Source organism: Hemitrygon akajei, chromosome 9 (assembly GCF_048418815.1).
Source record: "Hemitrygon akajei chromosome 9, sHemAka1.3, whole genome shotgun sequence".
Classification (NCBI taxonomy): Eukaryota; Metazoa; Chordata; class Chondrichthyes; order Myliobatiformes; family Dasyatidae; genus Hemitrygon; species Hemitrygon akajei.
The window spans coordinates 141241652-141257551 of NC_133132.1; positions in this window are offsets into that span (position 1 = coordinate 141241652).

The window sequence follows — 15900 nt, forward strand, 5'->3', positions numbered from 1 at the left end:
CGGCCCGAAACATTGTCACTACCTCCTCCCATAGATGCTGTCTGGCCTGCTGAGTTCTGTCAGCATTTTGTGTTATTACAGAGCTGTAGTCAAAGAGGATAAACTCATCCATGGAGGCAATTTGTCAGAGCTCAGAAATAGGATAAATGCAATTATGCTGATGGGATTATAGGTACCCCGATAGCCTTTGAGAAATGGAAAAACATGCATTTCATATTTGTATTAAGAAAAAGAGGCTAACTAAGGAGACGGTAGATCCATTCAAGGATCTGTGTTTAGATTCCAAGTAAATGCTAAATGAGTATTTTGGGAAGAATTTGAAGAATAATGAAAAACAGATAGGGCCATGCTAATGTGCTAGGACATTCTGAGATTAAGGAGACGGTAGTTGTGGGTCTTTTGAAAAGCATTAACTGGATAAGTGTGCAGGGTCAGATGGCTCATATCCCCGAATATTGAAAGAAGCAAGCAAAGAGATTGCTGGGGTTTTCTCAAAGAACTTTGTGTCTGCCTAGCAACAGGCAAGGTTCCAGAAGACTGGAGAGTAGCAAATGTGCCCAAAAAGGGAAATGAGGATAATCCAACCAAGTCAACCTTACTTCAGTGAGAGGGAAACTATTGAAGAGAGGATAATTAGGGATATGATTTATGCACATTTGCAAACCTGTGTCCTGCTTAGGGATAGTAAGCATGGCTTTGTGCAGGACAGGTCATGCCTCAGGAACTTGGTTGAGCTTTTTGAGAAGCTGACAAAAGCAGCTTGATGAAATTAAAGTAGTGGACATTACCTACATGGACTTTTAATAAGGCATTTGATAAGGTCCCTCGTGGTAGGTTAGTTTGGACAATGAAGAAGCATGGGATCCAGGGTGAATTCCAGGTTAGGATTCAGAACTGGCTTGCCTGTAGAAGACCATAAGACATTGAAGCAGAATTGGGCCATTTGGCCCATTGAGTCTGCTCTGCCATCTGACCGCAACTGATTCATTCCCTTTCAACCCCATTCTCCTGCCACCTCCCCATAACCTTACATGTCCTGACTTATCAAGAATCTATCTACCTCCACTTTAAATACACTCAATGACCTAACATCCACAGCCACCTGTGGCAATGAATTCTACAGACTCACCACTCTGGCTAAAGAAATTTCTCCTCATCTCTGTTATAAATGGATGTCCCTTTATTCTGAGGTTGTGCCCTTTGGTTCTAGACTCCCCCACCACAGGAAACATCCTTTCCACATTCACTCTATCTAGGCCTTTCAACATTCAATAGATTTCAATGAGATCACCTAAATGTCAATGAATACAGGCCCAGAGCCATCAAATACTCCTCATATATATAACAATTACAGCACGGAAACAGGCCATCTCGGCCCTTCTAGTCCGTGCCGAACGCTTACTCTCACCTAGTCCCACCTACCTGCACTCAGCCCATAACCCTCCATTCCTTTCCTGTCCATATATCTACCCAATTTTACTTTAAGTGACAATATCGAACCTGCCTCTACCACTTCTAATGCGTTCCACACAGCTACCACTCTCTGAGTAAAGAAGTTCCCCCCCCTCGTGTTACCCCTAAACTTTTGCCCCCTCTCAACTCATGTCCTCTTGTTTGAATCTCCCCTACTCTCAATGGAAAAAGCCTATCCACGTCAACTCTATCTATCCCTCTCATAATTTTAAATACCTCTATCAAGTCCCCCCTCAGCTCCAAAGAAGAAGGACCTAACTGGTTCAACCTTTCTCTGTAACTTAGGTGCTGAAACCCAGGTAACATTCTAGTAAATCTCCTGTACTCTCTCTATTTTGTTGACATCTTTCCTATAATTCGGTGACCAGAACTATACACAATACTCCAAATTTGGCCTTATTCTGATAATATGATAAGCTAGAATCAATTTTGTAAACTTCCTTTGAACCCTCTCCAATGTCTGCACATCATTTCTTGGATAAAGGGCCAAAAATGGCTCACTATACTCCAAGTGAGGCCTCACTGGTGCCTCATAAAGTTTCAGCATTACATCCTTGTTTTTATATTCCAGTCCTCTGGAAATGAATGCTAACATTGTGTTTGCCTTCCTCACCACCGACTCATCCTGCAAGTTAACCTTTAGGGAATTCTGCACAAGGACTCTGAAATTCCTTTGCGCCTCAGATTTTTGAGTTTTCTCCCTATTTAAAAAAACAGTCTACACTTTTACTCCTTCTACGAAAGTATGTGACCATACACTTCCCAACACTGTATTCCATCTGCCAGTTCTTGGCCCATTTTCATAAACTGTCTAAGTCCTTCTCCTGCCTCCTTGCGTCCTCAACGCTATCTATCCCTTCATCAATCTTCGTATCATCTGCAAACTTGGCCATAATGCCATTAATTCCGTCATCCAAATCATTGACACACAAAGTGAAAAGAAGCAGTTCCAACACCAACCCAAAACCAGTAGTTACCAGCAGCCGATCAGAAAAGGCTCCCTTTATTTCCACTCTTTGCTTCTTGCCAATCAACTAATACTCTATCCATGCTGGTAACTTTCCTGTAATATCATTGGTTCTAATCTTGCTCAGCTGCCTCATGTTTGGCACCATGTTAAAGGCCTTAGGAAAATCAAAGTACACAACATCCACTGATTCTCCTCTGTCTATCCTACTTGTTACTTCCTCATAGAATTCCAATAGATCTGCTAGGCAAGATTTCCCCTTAAGGAAACCATGCTGACTTTGATCTACCTTTTATCATGTGTGTCCAAGAACCCCAAAACCTCATCCTTAACAATCAACTCCAACATCTTCCCAGCCACTGAGGTCAGGCTAACTAGCCCATAATTTCTTTCTTCTGCCTCTCTCTCCTCTTGAAGAGTGGAGTGGCATTTGCAATTTTCCAGTTTTCCAGAAGCATACCAGAATTTACTGATTCTTGAAAGATCATTACTAATGCCTCCTCAGTTTCTTTAGCTACCTCTTTCAGAACCCTCGGTGTAGTCCATCTGGTGCAGGTGACTTATCTACCTTTAGACCTTTCAGCTTCCCAAACACCTCCCTAGTAATAGCAACTGCACTCACTTCTGCACCCTGACACTCTCAACCATCTGGCATACAGCTAGTGTCTTCCATAGTGAAGATTGATTCAAAATACTTATTCAGTTCGTCCACTATTTCTTTGTCCCATATTACTACCACCCCCTCATAATTTTCCAGCAGTCCAATATCTCATTTCACCTCTCTTTTATTCTTTATATATCTGAAAAACTTGTGGCATCATTTTTGATATTATTAGATAGCTTACCTTCATATTTAATCTTTTTCCTCCTTATAGCTTTTTAGTTGTGTTGTTAGTTTTTTAAAACTTCTCAATCCTTTAACTTCCCACTAATTTTTGCTCTATTTTATGCTCTCTTTTACTTTCATGGTGGCTTTGATTTCCCTTGTCAGCCACGATTGTGTCATTCTGCCTTTAGAGTAGTACTTCTTCTTTGAGATGTACAGAAGCCTGCAGGCACACAATCAGTGATTCAGGAACCGTTTCTTCCCCTCTCCCATCCAATTTTGAAATGGAAACTGAACAGTACACTGCTTTTTTTTTCATTTATTTCTGATTTTTGCACTGTTTATTGTAACTTAAATATTTAATATACATACTAATTACTGCTATTGATTTTTTCTGTTTATCACGTACTGCTGCAGCAAAGAAAACAAATTTCTTGACATATACCTGTGATATTAAACCTGATTCTGATTCTGATCTATCCTGTGCCATCCAAATTTCACTCAAAAGCTCCAGCCATTGCTGCTCTGCCATCATCCCTGCTAGCATCCCTTTACAATCAGCATAGACCAGCTTCTCCCTCATGCCTCTGTAATTCCCTTTACTGATACATCTGACTTCAGCTTCTCCCTCTCAAACTGCAGGGTGAATTCAATCATATTATGATCACTGGCTCCTAAGAGTTCCTTTACCTTAAGCTCCGTAATTAAATCTGTTTTGTTATGGAATATCCAATCCAGAATAGATGATCCTCCAGTGGGCTCAACCATGCTGCTCTAAAAGGCCATCTCATAAGCATTCTACAAATTCTCTCTCTTAGGATCCAAAATCAACACCTACCTGATTTTCCCAATCCACCTGCATATTGAAATCTGCCATAATTATTGTAACATTGCCCTTTTGACAAGGCAGAGAGTAGTGTTAAAGGGCTGTGATTCTGGCTGGAGGTGCATGACCATTGGTGTTCCACAAGTATTAGTACTGGGCTCACTGTTGTTTGTGATGTATAATGATGATACATTGCTATACATCACGAACACAGAGCACTATTGCAGGAAAGTAGCATCCATCATCAAAGACCCCCACTGCCTACACTATGTTCTGTTCTCACTGCTGCCATCAAGAGCCTCAGGACCCACACCACCAGGTTCAAGAACAGTTATAACCTGTCAACCATCAGCCTCTTGAACCAGAGTAGATAACTTCACTCAATCTACTTGTCCCCATCATTAAACTATTCCCATAACTCTCTTTCAAGGACTTTTCATCTCATGTTCTCAATATTTATTGCTTATTTATTTTTTCCTTTTGTATTTGCACAGTGCCTGCCCATCCTATTGGTACAGCCTTTCATTGATTCTATTGGATTTACTGTGTATGCCACACAAGGAAACAAATTCTAGGTTTGCGTATGATGACATATATATACTTTAAAAATAAATTTACTTTGAACTTTGATTTGGATTAAAATGTGTATGGATAGATTAGCAAAGTTGTGGATGCCTCCAAGATTGGTGAAAAATTGTGGGCAGTGTAAAGGACATTCAAAGAATACAGCAGGATATTTTCTCAGTGGCCACTTTATTAGGTACACCTGTACTCCTGCACATTGATGCAAATATATCATCAACCAATCAGTGGCAGCAACTCAATGCATAAAAACATGCAGACGTGGTCAAGAGGTTCCATTGTTGTTCAGACAAAACTAAGTGACTTTGACCACGAAATGATTGTTGGTGCCAGATGAGGTGATTTGAGTATCTCAGAATTGCTGATGATCTGGAATTTTCATAGACAACAGTTTCTGTTGATTACTCTTTAAGTACCGTGCCTCATTTGCTCATATGAATAGAAACAAAAGCATCCAGTGAGCAGTAATTCTGTGAGGGGAAAATGCCCTGTTAATCAGAGAGGTCAGGGGAGAATGGCCAAACTGGTTCATGCTGACAGGAAGGTAACATTAACTCAAATAACCATGCATTACAACCAATGTTCCCTCCAAATTTTTACAACTGCACAGTCCAACTATTGCTTCGAACGGGAGCATTGTACACAGCCTGAAAACTACAAGCACTTTAAATGTCTGTTTGTAATATGCATACTATGAATATTTAGAGTGAAAATTGAAAAATCACATAACCTTGATCTTATACTAAAATTCAGTACACTTTCAAAATTATATTAACATTATATAAAAGAAAATTCCATCTGCATATTAACAAAGGCGATGTGCATGGGAACACTTCAGTTACTGTGTGGCCATGCACCTACATGGCTTAGAGAGGACAGTGATTATAACTGTGATGTACACAAGAACATCTCTGAATGCAGAAGCCCATGAACATGAACTCAGTGGCCACTTAATCAGGACAGAGGAAATGTGCATTTTTCAAGGGCTGAAATGGCTAACACAAGGGGGCATAGTTTTAAGGTGCTTGGAAGTAGGTACAGGGGGATGTCAGAGGTAAGTTTTTTGCACAGAGTGGTGGGTGTGTGGAATGCACTGTTAGGCAGAGGCAGATACAATAGGGTTTTTTAAGAGACTCTTAGGTAGGCACATGGAACTTAGAAAAATAGAGGGCTATGCAGCAGGGTAATTCTAGACAGTTTCTAGAGTAGGTTACAAGGTTGGCACAACATTGTGGGCCGAATGGCCTGTAATGTGCTGTAGATTGCTATGCCTCTATGAAAGTGGCCACTGAGTATAGATCAGTTACAGATTTGGCAGAGCAGCAGCAAATGGAGCTTAATCCAGGCGTGTGAGATGTCTCACTTTGGAAGGTCAAATGAAAGGAGAAAGTCAATGGTAGGCCCCTTACTACCATTGAAATTCAAAGGGATCTTGGGGTCCAAATCCATTTTTCACCGAAAGGGACTACACAAGGGGATGAGGTGATAAAGAAGGCATATGGCATGCTTGCCTTTATTGCTTGGGGTCTAGAATATCAGAGTAAGAAAGTCATTCTGTGGCTATGGTATATAAAGTTCTATTCAGAGCACACTGGAGTATTATGTACAGTTCTGGTCCCTCCAATGTGGAAAGTGTGTAGAAGAGGTGTATTAGGATATTGCTTGGATTAGAACATCTGAGTTTATAGGGAAGGGGTAGGCAAACTTGTATTAGATAAACTCCTTAGAGTGTCAGAGGCTGAGATGATCGAGGTTTTTAAAATTATGAGAGGCATAGTGTTACGTACCCCATAACTGGGTGTCTTACCAGCAAAAATAGAAGTATCCATTGGAGTCTGGTACTATTTTCCAAACAGTGTTTATTAGTAAAATATACAAATCAATATCAACAATGCAAATATACAGATAATACACGTTAGCAATACTAAACCTAAAAGTGTGGGTATAATAATAATCAATAATAAACAAGCTCTATCGATGTCTAGGGGATAATGAATTGTCATATGTGAGTATAAAGTTCAGTTCAGTTCATACAGGCTGAGGTAGTTGTTGGTCGATGTGTTGTAATTGTTGGGGAGAGAGAGAAAGAGAGAGAGCAAACAGTGACAGCTATTGTCTTGCAAACCTTCCTTTACAATCTTGATCCATCGATGTGTTGTTGTGGCCATTCAGGTATGACCCCTCTGTCCTTTAGCTAGACCATTCTTCTATGGTGGACTCGTCACCCAGGCAAGGGTGGACGCACACACAAGCCCCCACCGGCCTCACTATAAACACTGTGAGTTCAAATTGACCGATCCTTCGTTCGGTCTCCGATGCCCCACACTTTCTCGTGGGTTCCAACACTTAAGCAGTGCTCACTAGTGTGTCTCTCGGTGCGTCTCCCCAGACCTCACTTTTATCCCTACTCACGGGGTCTCAGATGTCTATCAGTTTTGAATGGCTTAGCCCATCAAACCAGCCCACTCCGGCTGTCCACTGAGGAATTTTAATGAACAGAATAGTACCAAGTAAACAGCCCTCTCCGGAGCCGTGAGTCTTACAGGAGTCATAATATGGTCTCTCTCCCCCGGTGTTATCTCGCCCTTGTCTGAAGCAAATGTTCCAGTCCCAGTATGTTTTGTTCCATCTCTTTCTCTCTCATTAACAGCCTGGCAACAGTAATGGTAATTCTCTCAGGGGAGGGGGACATGGGCAACCTTGCACCCTTCCGCCCATCAGAGCTGTTCATCCTTCGTAACACCCCCATCCTTCTAGGAATTTTCACCATAGGGGAAAATTAACTACTATAGCATTTTACAGGATTACAGAGTTTAGCAAAAAAAAATACAGAAGTGTTCTTAACTATAAAGCAATACAGATATACCTTCACTTAGCATCTAGATAAACAGTCAGTGATTACATTGTCACTTCCTTTAATATGTTGTATCTGAATATCAAACTCTTGTAGCATCAGACTCCAATTTAATAATCTCCTGTTTTTATTTTTCATGTTAGCTAGGAATACCAAAGGGTTGTGATCTGTATAAACAATTAAGTGTCTTTGTGCTGAACAAATGTACACTTCAAAATGTTGTATTGCCAAAACAAGTGCCAACAATTCCTTTTCTACACTAGAGTAATTCCTCTGGTGCACATTGAACTTCCGAGAGAAATACGCTACCGAGTGTTCCACCCCATCCCCTGCTTTCTGCAATAGGACTGCCCCTGCAGCCTCATCACTTGCATCAGTCACCAGGGAGAAAGGTTCTAACAAGTCAGGTGCCTTTAACACAGGGTGATGGCACAGTATGGTTTTTAACTTGTCAAAAGCATCCTGACAAGAATTGTTCCACTCAAATTTTTCTTCCTTCTGTAGGAGTTTTGTAAGCGGGAGGGCGATATCAGCAAAGTTCTTACAAAATTTTCGATAGTACCCCACCATGCCCAAAAATCTTCTCAAGGCTCTCTTATTTGTTGGTATAGGAACCTCAGAAATTGCCTGTACTTTAGCCTGCACAGGAGCCAACTGCCCCTGCCCTACCACATACCCCAAGTATGTGATTGTGGCATGACCAAATTCACTCTTTGCAAGGTTCGCTGTAAGTTGGGCTGCAGACATTCTTCTAAATAGGTTTTCTACAGCCTCAATGTGCTCATCCCAGGTGTCATTCCAAACTACCACATCGTCAATATAAGCCTTGGTATTTGTTAACCCTTTTATCACCATGTCAATCATCCTCTGGAATGTCCCTGGTGCATTTTTCATTCCGAACGGCAAGACATTGTACTCATAAAACCCGGATGGGGTGACAAAGGCTGAAATTTCTCGAGCCCTGTCCGTTAAAGGAACGCACCAGTATCCCTTTAACAAGTCAATCTTAGTGATGTACCTCGCTTTCCCCATTTTATCAATGCAATCATCCACCCTAGGGATAGGGTAAGCATCTGTCTGCGTGACAGCATTCACCTTTCTATAATCGGTACAGAATCTTATGGTACCGTCTGGTTTCGGTACTACCACGCAGGGAGAGGCCCACGCAGAAAAGGATTCATGAATTATACCAGCAGCTAGCATATGCTCAATTTCTTTTTCGACTAGCTTGCTCTTTTCCAAATTCATCCGATAAGGGGATTGTTTAATAGGCTGGGTCGAGGTAACAATGACATAATGCTCTGTTCCTTTACACCTCCTTGGAACATCTGGACATAAATCTGCCGTTTAATGAGCTGTGTTAACTGCTCTCTTTGTTCAGGCTCTAAGTGATTGACTTTATCAGCAAGGTTGGCTAGAATAACTGAGCTCTGTAGTCTGGTGGGTATTATACTTAACTTTTCAAAACGTTCTGGGTCCTCCTCAACACTCTTCTCTACCTCATCAGTTTTTGTGACTGCTCCGACCTCTGCGGGGGTCGTTTCATGATAACCTTTCAGCATGTTTACATGAGCCAACTGGTTCGGCTTGCGTCTATCAGGGGTTTCAATCACATAATTCAGCGAGTCTATTTTCTTAACCACTTTGTATGGTCCTTGAAACCTCGCCTGTAGGGGGTTGGTAACTACAGGGAATAGGACCAAGACCTTATCGCCCACGTGAAATTTTTGCTCTCGGGTACGTTTGTCATACCATTTTTTCATTCTCGTCTAGGAGTCTTTGAAATTTTCCTTTGCCAAGGCGCATACTTTATGGAGTCTTTCCCAGAATTTTAAAACATAGTCAGTCACACTGACTTGAACGTTCGGGCTAGACCACTTCTCTTTAAGTAGAGTTAAAGGTCCTCTGGGCCTGTGACCAAAAACGAGCTCAAACGGACTGAACCCCAGAGATTCCTGAACCGTATCCCTCACTGCAAATAACAGAAGTGGTAATGCATCATCCCAGTCTCGAACATTTTCCTGACAGTAAGTTTTAATCATGGTCTTTAGTGTAGCGTGGAATCTTTCCAACGCTCCTTGAGATTCCGGATGGTATGCAGAAGCTAAAATTTGTCTCACTCCCATCTGTGTCATCATTTGCTGAAATGCTCTGGATGTGAATGTACTCCCCTGATCCGATTGTATTTCCTTAGGTAGCCCCACTGTGGTAAAGAATTTAGTGAGGGCTTTCACCACCGCAGGGGTCCTAATACTCCCCAGAGGCACAGCATCTGGAAATCGTGTAGCAGCACACATCATGGTCATGATGTACTGCAGCCCACTTGCTGTTCTAGGCAAAGGACCCACAAAATCCACAATGATTCGGGAGAAAGGATCCTCAAAAGCGGGTATCGGTCTGAGAGGTGACTTAGGGATCACCTGGTTTGGCTTTCCTACCACCTGACACGTATGGCACCTTTTACAGTAATCAGCTATATCCTTCCTCATTTTTGGCCAATAGAAATCTTTCATAACCCTATCCACTGTCTTCCTTACTCCCAAATGTCCACCTAGAGGTCCCTTGTGAGCTAAGTTCAAAATTTCATCCCGATACATCTTCGGTACTACCACCTGATGTTCCACCACCCAGTCATCATTGACTGGCACTGTGGTCGGCCTCCACTTCCTCATCAACACTCCGTCCTTCAGGTAGTAGCCTTCTGGTTCTTTATCCAGTTCTGTCTCAGAAAGAACTGACTCTCTCAATGCCACAAGCTCCTCGTCACGTCCTTGCTCCTTTATAAATTCTTTTCTTGCTAAGGGTAGGTCTACCTCCTCTCCTTTATTCTCCTTCACCTCCCTATTCTCCGCTTCACCATCCCCTAACCCCTCCTGGTACAGGGTCAGTAAAAATGTCTCAGCCAAATCAACATTGGACTCATTTAAACTGTCCTCTTTCTCAGCCGTCTTTCTCAACATGCTGCGAGTGATTGCGCATGCGGGATAGATCTTAGAATCCAGGGGCGTGTCCTCAGCCTTCACAGGCTTGCTCATTAATTTCACTGCTGCACACATGTCACCACCTGCTAAATCATTACCAAGAAGGACGTCCACACTGTCTCTCGGTAATTCTGACCGCACCCCTACTTCGACTGGTCCAGATACCAGGTCACATTTTAAAATGATCCCATGCAAAGGCACAGCTTCTGTTCCTTTTCCTATACCTCTTAAAACTACCTCTCCAGTCTCAGGACCAAAACCTAGCACCTTACTTAGGATCAATGACTGATCAGCCCCAGTATCTCTCCAGATTCTCACTGGAACTGGGGTCTCTCCTTCTTTCACAGACACCGTCCCTTCTGAAATAAATTTCTCATGCCCCTCTCGTACTCTATCTACCTTTGCCTTCCTCGTTGATTTACTGATCTACTCAATACACCCTGTAGGGACTGCCGTTTTCCCTTTTCCTGTCTCCTTCTTCGGAGCAAAGCACTTAGATGCAATATGACCAACCTTTCCACAATTATAACAGGTCAAGCCAGGAACCTTCCTGCCAGCCTGCTGGTCCTCCTCCTTACCTTTACCACCAGCTCCCGGCTTATTCTCTACCTTAGCCGGTGGACTTTCTTTACTGTCCCTACTGCCTTTCTGGTAACTCTTATTTAAGGAAAACTTTGTCTTGTGGGTTAGGGTATATTCATCTGCGAACCTGGCAAATTCCGATATAGACTTATTCGGCTTCTCATTCAGATACATCCAGATATTATCCGAAACACAACCTTCAAATTCCTTGATCAGAATTAACTCTCTGAAACGATGGAAATCCTCCTCCACCTTTTCTGCAGCACACCAGCGATCCAAGAGCACACCCTTTTTTGTAGGCAAACTCTGCATACGTCTGATTCCACAGTTTCTTTAAATCTCTGAACTTTTGTCTATATGCCTCGGGTACCAATTCATAGGCCCGAAGGATAGCCTCTTTTACTTCCTCATAATCCGCAGACTCGTCCATGGACAATGCTGCATATGTCTGTTGAGCCTTACTTTTTAATGCACTTTGTAACAACGCCACCCACTGATCTCTGGGCCACTTCTGATTCACTGCCACCTTTTCAAAATGCAAGAAGTAACTATCAACATCTGTCTCCTCGAATTGAGGTACTAACCTAAACTCCCTACTAACATTAAACTTCTCCTCTCTTGAGCCTTCCTCTCGGTCTTTTCCCTGTTGCTTTACCCTCTCTATTTTCAGCTTATGTTGCCTCTCTTTCTCCCTTTCCTTCATCTGCCTTTCAGCTTTCTTTTCTTCCTCCTCTGCTTCCAGCTGTTTTAACCTAAGTTCATGCTCCCTCTGTTTCTCTTTCTCCTTTAGCTGGAGTTCATACTCCCTTTTCTTCTGCTCTGCGTCCAACCTTAATTTTTCCAACTCTAACTGAACCACCCCAACAACTGGTTCCTTTTCAGGGATAAGTTCCAATACCCCCGGCGTGAACACATCCTCGGATATATAATACTGGGCTATGGCCCTCTGTATCTCTCACTTTTTCATTGACGACTTCACCTCTGTGATATTTAAACCTTTCGCAATATTCACCAAGTCCGTCTTTGTGGCACTCTCTAGCGCCTTCAAAGTCGGGTTTTGTATAAATTCGTCTACATCCATCTTTTCTGGTTTCCCGTCTGGTTTCCCACGCAACCAGAATAAATAATGGACTTATAGCCCGATTCACTGCCCCCCCCCCCAATTTGGTATCAAATCCCGGACGAGCCCCCAATTTGTACCCCGTAACTGGGTGTCTTACCAGCAAAAATAGAAGTATCCGTTGGAGTCTGGTACTATTTTCGAAACAGTGTTTATTAGTAAAATATACAAATCAATATCAACAATGCAAATATACAGATAATACACGTTAGCAATACTAAACCTAAAAGTGTGGGTATAATAATAATCAATAATAAACAAGCTCTATCGTTGTCTAGGGGATAATGAATTATCATGGGAAAGTATAAAGTTCAGATCAGTTCATGTAGGCTGAGGTAGTTGTTGGTTCTTTTGTTGTAACCGTTGGAGGGAGGGGGGGAGAAAGAGAGAGAGAAAACAGTGACAGCTATTGTCTTGCAAACCTTCCTTTACGATCTTGATCTGTCGATGTGTTGTTGTGGCCATTCAGGTATGACCCCTCTGTCCTTTAGCTAGACCGTTCTTCTATGGTGGACTCGTCACCCAGGCAAGGGTGGACACACACACAAGCCCCCACCGGCCTCACTGTAAACACTGTGAGTTCAAATTGACCGATCCTTCATTCGGTCTCCGATGCCCCACACTTTCTTGTGGGTTCCAACACTTAAGCAGTGCTCACTAGTGTGTCTCTTGGTGCCTCTGAGGGGTGTCTCCCCAGACCTCACTTTTATCCCTACTCACGGGGTCTCAGATGTCAATCAGTTTTGAATGGCTTAGCCCATCAAACCAGCCCACTCCGGCTGTCCACTGAGGAATTTTAATGAACAGAATAGTACCAAGTAAACAGCCCTCTCTGGAGCTGTGAGTCTTACAGGAGTCATAGTATGGTCTCTCTCCCCCGGTGTTATCTCGCCCTTGTCTGAAGCAAATGTTCCAGTTCCAGTATGTTTTCTTCCATCTCTTTCTCTCTCATTAACAGCCTGGCAACAGTAACGGTAATTCTCCCAGGGGAGGGGGACATGGGCGCACCCTTCTGCCCATTAGAGCTGTTCATCCTTCGTAACAATAGATAAAGTAGGCAGTCAGAATCCTTTCCCCAGGGTAGGAATGTCAAAAACCAGAGGAAATGCTTTTAAAGTTACAGAGGGAATTTTCAAGGTGGTGTGAGACGCAAGTTTTTTTCCGCACAGAGACTGGTAGGTGGCTGGATGAGTTACCAGAGTTTGTAGTGGAATTGGCAATTGGGTAGATTTTTTGAGAAGCATTTAGACAGACACATGAATATGGATGATTATGGAAGAGGACATTTAGAATAAATTAAAATTCATGATTGGCACAACTATATGGACTGACTGGTTTTCCAGTGCTAATCTATTCAATGTTCTTTGAAAGAATAATCAGTAGTCAGGCTACTTTTATATGCTGGATTGGGAAGTTTCAAAACTAACAACTATTTAGAGTATGTGTAACTTTTACAGACAGGAAGGATTAAGAAGTTAGACATGAAAAGTACAATTATGTTTAAGTTAGATTTATCCAGTTGAGCTGATAAATATTAAACTTGAGTGACCAAATAAGAGAGGTCCAAGTCATACATTTTATTCATACATTTACATCTCGATGTTCTAATGATGATAATGATCTGATAGAGGATTAAGTATATTGAACATTTTTGATATTGGTATTGGTTTATAATTATCACTTGTATCAAGATACAGTGAAAAACTAGTCTTGCATACTGGTTGCACAGATTAAATTAGTACAAAGTGTACTGAAGTAGAACAAGGTATGATAAAAATGTGAATGCTAACAAAAATTGCAGTGCAGGTAAAAGATAAAAAGTGTAAGATCATAACAAAGCAGGATGTAAGGCTGAGTCCATCCCATCATACACTACATCCATTCAAGAGACTGATGGCAGTGGGATAGAAGTTGTCCTTGATCTTGATGATACATGCTTTCAGGCATTTGTTTTCATTTTTAATTCCCTGAGTCTTACAATATTAAAAAGCATATAAATAGCAGGTCAGCTTAAATTTATTGGGTCGTTTCTCTTTTTGGATTTAATTCACAGTTTTCAATGAAATTTATTTCCACTTGTTGATTACTGTAGTCTTTTCTGACACTTCCAGCACCACAGAATTACTTATCCAGGTCATGCATAACTGAACTCTGGGTACTTGTACAACTTTGAAAAACACGTAAGAATGTTCCAATTTAGTTGAATTTGTTGCAGAGTGAGACTGCCATATTTTTTAAAGCTGAAACGAGGAAATTACCATGTCCCGATTATCTTTGTGACTGTGCATGGAATTAATTGGTTTTATCAAGAGATGGAACGGGAGAAGAGGGCCCCTTAGATCTTGTATACAGTCAAAGCCAAGATGGTTGAAAAAATTTATTTACATTGTTACCGTTTTATTTTATTCTGCTAAATTTAAAATAATAATGGAAAAGCCAGTTGAAATAGCTATCAGCATTTTAGCTGAGTTGAAGCATAACAAGGTACAGATATAGGAAGAGTGTAAATAATTTACAAAGACTTCTGTACTGATTAAAAAAAAGGTAAAACTCAATGAAGCATTTCTCTACAAATTGAAAAGTTATTTTTGGATGCTTTCAAAGTTGTAACTTCCTTACATACGTTTATAAATTTATTTGTAAGTATGACGTGTTTGGTCACTAGTCTAACATTTTATAGTTGTCATTTCAACCCTACTTTCAAAGTTCAAAGTAAATTTATTATCATGTATATGTATATGTATTCATCTCCTTGTGAGTATACTCAACAAATCTATATAGAACAATAATCATATCGGAATCATGAACACCAACTTGAATGTTCAACCAGTGTGCAAAAGACAACAAACTGTGCAAATACAAAAATTAATAAGTAAATAAGCAATAAATATCAAGAACATGAGATGAAGAGTCCTTGAAAGAGAGTCCGTAAATTATGGGAACATTTCAATGACGAAGTGAAGTTGAGTGAATTTATCCCTTTTGATTCAGAACTGGCAGTTGAGGGATAATAACTGTTCCTGAACCTGGTGGTGTGAGTTCTGAGGCTCCTGTACCTTTTTCCCGGTGGCTGCAATGAGAGAGATCATGGGGGTCCCTGATGATAGATGTTGCTTTCCTGGGATAACCTCCGTGTAGATGTGTTCAATGGTGGGGAGGGCTTTACCCGCGATGGACTGGGCTCTGTAGGATTTGCTGTTCAAGGGCATTCGTGTTTCCTTACCAGGCTGTGATGCAGCCAATCAATATACTCTCCACTACTCGTGGAGAAGTTTGTCAAAGTCTTATATGTCATGCCGAATCTTCGCAAAATAGTGGCGTTGTCGTGTTTTCTTCGTAATTGCATTTACCGGGTGGATCCAGGACAAGTCCTCTGAAAATGATAACACAATGATATCTAAAAGTGTTGACCCTCTCCATCTCTGATCCCCAGACAAACACTTCCTCCTTCTCCAAAAGTCAATTATCAGCTCCTTGGTTTTGCTGCCGTTGAAGTAAGAGATTGTTATTGTAGCAACACTCAGCCCGATTTTCAATCTCCCTCCTATATGCTGATTCGGCCAACGCCAATGGTTTCGCCAGCAAATTTAGAAATGGCATTGGAGCTTTTTAGCCACACAGTCATAAGTCTAAAGCGAGTAGAGCGGGGGCTAAGCACACAGTCTTGAGGTGCGTCTGTGCTGAAAAAG